General features: G+C 38.4%; 1 non-coding gene across 1 annotated transcript; it reads left to right on the top strand.

Annotated features, from left to right (window-relative positions):
* Positions 1-2,480: 2,480 nt before the first annotated feature.
* LOC148570257 (small nucleolar RNA R71) lies at positions 2,481-2,588 on the top strand. The gene has a single exon (XR_015908413.1). It is a non-coding gene; the product is annotated as a small nucleolar RNA R71 (small nucleolar RNA).
* Positions 2,589-7,504: the final 4,916 nt, after the last annotated feature.

Genomic DNA, 7,504 nt, shown 5'->3' with positions numbered 1-7,504 from the left:
TTTTGTCTTCCCTTTCCTCTTTCTAGAGGTTTCTCTGGCCTTAGGTGCCATCAATGGTTATGGAAAAAACAAAAAAGCTATGCTTTTACCACACCAAACTTAGAATGTTGCTCGCCCTCGAGCAAAAGAAGAAAGAATAGAAGAATAAGAAGAAGATATGGAGGAGATGGAGGGAGATGTGTATTCGGCCATATGGGTGGGATTGGGTGGGAAAGAGATGTTGAATTTTGAAGGAAAGTGGGTGTTTGGTAAAGGGTTAATTAGGGAAGAGTGTTTATTGGGAATAGAGGATGATTGAGAAGAGAGAAGAGAGTGAGTGGAGGTAGGTGGGGATCCTGTGGGGTCCACAGATCCTGAGGTGATCCTGTGAGGTCCACAGATCTTGAGGTGTCAAGGCATTTACATCCCTGCACCAATTTAGGCATGCAAAATGCCCTTGCACACAACTCTGGGCGTTCAGCGCCAGGTTGGTGCCCATTTTGGGCGTTCAACGCCCATTTGCTGCCATTTCTGGCGTTGAACGCCAGAACCATGCTTGTTCTGGGCGTTCAGCGCCAGAACTATGCTCTGTTCTGGCGTTTGTACGCCAGACAGATGCTCCTCCAGGGTGTGCTTTTTCTTCTGCTGTTTTTTTATTCCGTTTTCAAATTTTATATTTATTTTGTGACTCCACATGATCATGAACCTAAGAAAACATGAAAAACAATAAAAATAAGAGTTAGATAAACATTGGGTTGCCTCCCAACAAGCGCTTCTTTAATGTCAATAGCTTGACAGTGGGCTCTCATGGAGCCTCACAGATGTGCAGAGCTTTGTTGAGACTCTCCAACACCAAACTTAGAGTTTGGATATGGGAGTTCAACACCAAACTTAGAGTTTGGTTGTGGCCTCCCAACACCAAACTTAGAGTTTGACTGTGGGGGCTCTGGTTGACTCTGCTTGGAAAGAAGCTTTTCAAGCTTCCTCTCCATAGTTGTAGAGAGAGATCCTTGATTTTTGAATACAAGGGAGTTCTCATTCCATTGAAGGACTATTTCACCTCTGTCAACATCAATCACAGCTCTTGCTGTGGCCAGGAAAGGTCTTCCTAGGATGATGGATTCATCCTCTTCCTTTCCAGTATCCAGGACTATGAAATCAGTAGGTATGTAAAGGCCCTCAACCTTTACTAATACATCTTCTACTTGTCTATAGGCCTGTCTTCTTGAGCTGTCTGCCATCTCTAGTGAGATTTTAGCAGCTTGCACCCCATAGATTCCCAGTTTCTCTATTACAGAGAGGGGCATGAGGTTTATCCCTGAACCAAGGTCACACAGAGCCTTAAAGGTCATGGTGCCTATGGTACAAGGGATTATGAACTTTCCAGGATTCTGTCTCTTCTGAGGCAATGTCAGTTGATCCAGATCACTTAGTTCATTGATGAACAAGGGAGGTTCAACTTCCCAAGCATCAATGCCAAATAATTTGGCATTCAGCTTCATGATTGCACCAAGAAACTTGGCAGTTTGCTCTTCAGTAACATCCTCATTCTCTTCAGAAGAGGAATACTCATCAGAGCTCATGAAGGGTATAAGGAGGTTCAATGGAATCTCTATGGTCTCTAGATGAGCCTCAGAGTCCTTTGGTTCCCCAGAGGGAAGCTCCTTATTGATCACTGGACGTCCCTGGAGGTCTTCCTCCTTGGGATTCACGTCCTCTCCTCTCCTCACAGGTTCGGCCATGGCGCTTATGTCAATGGCCTTGCACTCTCCTTTTGGGTTCTCTTCTGTATTGCTTGGGAGAGTACTAGGAGGGATTTCAGTGATCCTTTTACTCAGCTGGCCCACTTGTGCTTCCAGATTTCTAATGGAAGATCTTGTTTCATTCATGAAACTTACAGTGGCCTTAGATAGATCAGAGACTAGATTTGCTAAATTAGAAGCATTTTGTTCAGAGTTCTCTGTCTGTTGCTGAGTTGATGATGGAAAAGGCTTGCTATTGCTAAACTTGTTTCTTCCACCATTATTAAAGCCTTGTTGGGGCTTTTGATCCTTCCATGAGAAATTTGGATGATTTCTCCATGTTGAGTTATAGGTGTTTCCATAAGGTTCACCTAAGTAATTCACCTCTGCTATTGCAGGGTTCTCAGGATCATAGGCTTCTTCTTCAGAAGATGTCTCTTGAGTACTGTTGGATGCAGCTTGCATTCCATGCAGACTCTGAGAGATCATATTGACTTGCTGAGTCAATATTTTATTCTGAGCCAATATGGCATTCAGAGTATCAACCTCAAGAACTCCTTTCTTCATAGGCGTCCCATTGTTCACAGGATTCCTTTCAGAAGTGTACATGAACTGGTTATTAGCAACCATGTCAATGAGTTCTTGAGCTTCTGCAGGCGTTTTCTTTAGGTGAATGGATCCACCTGCAGAAGTGTCCAGTGACATCTTTGATAGCTCAGATAAACCATCATAGAATATATCCAGGATGGTCCATTCTGAAAGCATGTCAGAAGGACACTTTTTGGTCAACTGTTTGTATCTTTCCCAAGCTTCATAGAGGGATTCACCTTCTTTTTGTCTGAAGGTTTGAACATCAGCTCTAAGCTTGCTCAGCTTTTGAGGAGGAAAGTACTTGGCTAAGAAAGCCGTGACCAGCTTATCCCAAGAGTTCAGGCTGTTTTTAGGTTGAGAATCCAACCATAATCTAGCTCTGTCTCTTACAGCAAAAGGGAAAAGCATGAGCCTGTAGACTTCAGGATTTACTCCATTAGTCTTAACAGTATCACATATCTGCAAGAACTCAGTTAAGAACTGAAAAGGATCTTCAGATGGAAGTCCATGGAACTTGCAGTTCTGCTGCATCAGAGAAACTAATTGAGGTTTCAACTCAAAGTTGTTTGCTCCAATGGCAGGAATGGAGATGCTTCTTCCATGTAAATTGGAATTAGGTGCAGTAAAGTCACCAAGCATCTTCCTTACATTATTATTATTTTCGGCTGCCATCTCCTTTTCCTGTTCGAAAATTTCTGAAAGGTTATCTCTGGATTGTTGTATTTTAGCTTCTCTTAATTTTCTCTTCAGAGTCCTTTCAGGTTCTGGATCTGCTCCCACAAGAATGTTCTTATCCTTGCTCCTGCTCATATGACAAAGAAGAAGGCACAGAAAAATAATAATAATAATAGAGATCCTTTATACCACAGTATAGGGATCCCTTTGTGAGTGGAAGAAAAGAGGGGGAGACAAAGAATGTGATGTAAAGGAAGAAACACAACTGTACTGATGGAAGAGATGTGAGATGAGATGTTAGGATATGAATGAATAAATAGAATAGGATGGGGGAGGGATAATTTTCGAAAATTATTTTGAAAAAGAGTTAGTGATTTTTGAAAAATGGTTTTTGAAAAATGTTAGAAATTTTCAAAATTTTTTTTTAAATTTAAAAATAAAAATAATTAGTTAATAAAAAAGAAATTTTTGAAAAAGAGGGAAGATATTTTCAAAAATTAGAGAGAGAGAGTTAGTTAGGTAGTTTTGAAAAAGTTAAGAAACAAACAAAAAGTTAGTTAGTTAGTTGAAACAAATTTTGAAAAGATAAGAAGTTAGGAAGTTAGAAAAGATATTTTGAAAAGATATTTTTGAAAAAGATAAGATAAGAAGATATTTTTGAAAAGATATGATAGAGATTAGTTTTTGAAAAAGATTTGATTTTTAAAATCACAATTAATGACTTGATTCATAAGAAATCACAAGATATGATTCTAGAACTTAAAGTTTGAATCTTTCTTAACAAGCAAGTAACAAACTTCAAATTTTTGAATCAAAACATTAATTGATTATGTTATTTTCGAAAATTTGGTATAAAAATAAGAAAAATATTTTTGAAAAATATATTTGAAATTTTCGAAAATAACTAATAATTTTGAAAAAGATTTGATTTTTGAAAAAGATTTTGAAAAAGATAAGATTTTCAAATTGAAAATTTGATTTGACTCATAAGAAACAATTTTATTTTAAAAATTTTTGAAAAATTCAATCCAAATTTTCGAATTTGATGAGAGAAAAAGGGAAAGATATTTTTTTTTGATTTTTGAATTTTTATGATGAGAGAGAAAAACACAAAAAAAATGCAATGCATGAAATTTTTAGATCAAAACATGTGATGCATGCAAGAATGCTATGAATGTCAAGATGAACACCAAGAACACTATGAAGATCATGATGAACATCATAGACACAATTTTGAAAAATTTTTAATGCAAAGAAAACATGCAAGACACCAAACTTAGAATTCTTTAATGCTTACGCACTAAGAATTCAAGAATGCATATGATAAACATGAAAAGACACAAAACAAAAAATCATCAAGATCAAACAAGAAGACTTACCAAGAACAACTTGAAGATCATGAAGAACACTATGAATGCATGATATTTTCGAAAAAATGCAAGATGCATATGCAATTGACACCAAACTTATGATATGACTCAAGATTCAAACAAGAAACATGAAATATTTTTGATTTTTATGATTTTCTAATTTTTTTGGATTTTTATTTTATATCTTTTGAAAAATTCTTTTGAAAAAGAAAAAAAGGATTCCAAAATTTTTAATATGAATTCCAGGAATCTTATGCTCTAAAGCTCCAATCAAAGGGTCAGGCATGGCTTAATAGCCAGCCAAGCTTTAGTATGTAACTCAGACATGACACGCCTGACATTCTTTACATTCAATAGCCAATTGGCTAAGAAAGATAAAGAAGCTCTTCTCTTGGGTATAAGGATTGAGACATGGCTTTACAGCCAGCCAGGCTTCAACATGCTTCATGAAACACTAGAATTCATTCTTAAAAATTCTGAAGCCATAGAATAATTTATTTTTGAAAACATTTATTTTTTTCGAAAACAAAAGAAAAATTTTTGAAATATTTTTTTGAAAAATTTTTGAAAAAAAAAAAAAAAGAAAATTACCTAATCTGAGCAACAAGATGAACCGTCAGTTGTCCAAACTCGAACAATCCCCGGCAACGGCGCCAAAAACTTGGTGGACGAAATTGTGATCACATTAATGTAGTACTCTTTGTTATTGTATGGAATCATTATTATGGCTCTTTACTATGTGTGGACACAACTCCGTTCAACTAACCAGCAAGTGTACTGGGTCGTCCAAGTAATAAACCTTACGTGAGTAAGGGTCGGTCCCACAGAGATTGTTGGTATGAAGCAAGCTATGGTCACCTTGTAAATCTCAGTTAAGTTGACTCATATGGGTTACAATATATTATGTAAATAAAACATAGAGTGGGGATAGAAATAATTATGTAAATCATTGGTAGGAATTTCAGATAAGTGAATGGGGATGCTTTTCGTTCCTCTGAACCTCTGCTTTCCTGCTATCTTCATCCAATCAGTCTTACTCCTTTCCATGGCTGGCTTTATGTGATACATCACCACTGTCAATGGCTACTTTCGGTCATCTCACGGGAAAATGATCCAATGCCCTGTCACGGCACGGCTAATCGTCTGGAGGCATCACCCTTGCCAATGGCTTCATCTTATCCTCTCAGTGAATAATATGCTCACGCACCCTGTCACGGCACGGCTATTCATCTGTCGGTTCTCGATCATGCCGGAATAGGATTTACTATCCTTTTGCGTCTGTCACTAACGCCCTGCGATCGCGAGTTCGGAGCTCATCACAGTCATTCAATCATTGAATCCTACTCGGAATACCACAGACAAGGTTTAGACCTTCCGGATTCTCTTGAATGCCGCCATCATTCTAGCTTACGCCACGAAGATTCTGGTTAGGAGATCTAAGAGATACTCATTCTAGCTTAATTCATGTAGAACAGAAGTGTTTGTCAGGCACGCGTTCATAAGGGAGAAGGATGATGAGCGTCACACATAATCATCACCTTCATCACGTTCTTGAGTGCGAATGGATATCTTAGAAGAGAAATAAGAAGAATTGAATAGAAAACAATAGTACTTTGCATTAATCTTTGAGGAACAGCAGAGCTCCAAACCTTAATCTATGGAGTGTAGAAACTCTACCGTATGAAAATACATAAGTGAAGGTCCAGGCATGGCCGAGATGGCCAGCCCCCCTAAAACGTGATCAATAGTCTCCTAAGATGAATAATGGAATAAAACTGAGACCAAAGATGTCTAATACAATAGTAAGAGGTCCTATTTATAATAAACTAGTCACTAGGGTTTACATGCGTAAGTAATTGATGCATAAATCCACTTCCTGGGCCCACTTGGTGTGTGTTTGGGCTGAGCCTGAGTGTTGCACGTGCAGAGGCCATTTGTGGAGTTGAACGCCAGTTTCTGTGCCAGTTTGGGCGTTCAACTCTGGTTTTGGATCCTTTTCTGGCGCTGGACGCCAGATTTGGGTAGAAAGCTGGCGTTGAACGCCAGTTTACGTCGTCAATTCTTGGCCAAAGTATGGACAATTATATATTTCTGGAAAGCCCTGGATGTCTACTTTCCAACGCAATTGGAAGCGCGCCATTTCGAGTTCTGTAGCTCCAGAAAATCCACTTTGAGTGCAGGGAGGTCAGAATCCAACAGCATCAGCAGTCCTTTTTCAACCTCTGAATCTGATTTCTGCTCAAGTCCCTCAATTTCAGCCAGAAAATACCTGAAATCCCAGAAAAACACACAAACTCATAGTAAAGTCCAGAAATGTGAATTTAACATAAAAACTAATAAAAACATCCCTAAAAGTAACTAGATCCTACTAAAAACATACTAAAAACAATGTCAAAAAGCGTATAAATTATCCGCTCATCACTAATCGTCTGGAGGCATCACCCTTGCCAATGGCTTCATCTCATCCTCTCAGTGAATAATATGCTCACGCACCATGTCACGGCACGGCTATTCATCTGTCGGTTCTCGATCATGCTGGAATAGGATTTACTATCCTTTTGCGTCTGTCACTAACGCCTTGCAATCGCGAGTTAGGAGCTCGTCACAGTCATTCAGTCATTGAATCCTACTCGGAATACCACAGACAAGGTTTAGACCTTCCAGATTCTCTTGAATGCCACCATCATTCTAGCTTACACCACGAAGATTCTGGTTAGGAGATCTAAGAGATATTCATTCTAGCTTATTTCATGTAGAACGGAAGTGTTTGTCAGGCACGTGTTCATAGGGGAGAATGGTGATGAGCGTCACACATAATCATCACCTTCATCACGTTCTTGGGTGCGAATGGATATCTTAGAAGCGAAATAAGAAGAATTGAATAGAAAACAGTAGTACTTTGCATTAATCTTTAAGGAACAGCAGAGCTCCACACCTTAATCTATGGAGTGTAGAAACTCTACCGTTGAAAATACATAAGTGAAAGGTCCAGGCATGGCCGAGATGGCCAGCCCCCTAAAACGTGATCAATAATCTCCTAAGATGAATAATGGATTAAAACTGAGACCAAAGATACCTAATACAATAGTAAAAGGTCCTATTTATAATAAACTAGCTACTAGGGTTTACATGAGTAAGTAATTGATG

Source organism: Arachis ipaensis, chromosome B3 (genome assembly GCF_059453495.1).
Source record: "Arachis ipaensis isolate K30076 ecotype BB chromosome B3, ASM5945349v1, whole genome shotgun sequence".
Lineage (NCBI taxonomy): Eukaryota > Viridiplantae > Streptophyta > Magnoliopsida > Fabales > Fabaceae > Arachis > Arachis ipaensis.
Note: the sequence above shows the minus strand (reverse complement) of the source record. Positions and strands in the feature narration are given on the sequence as shown.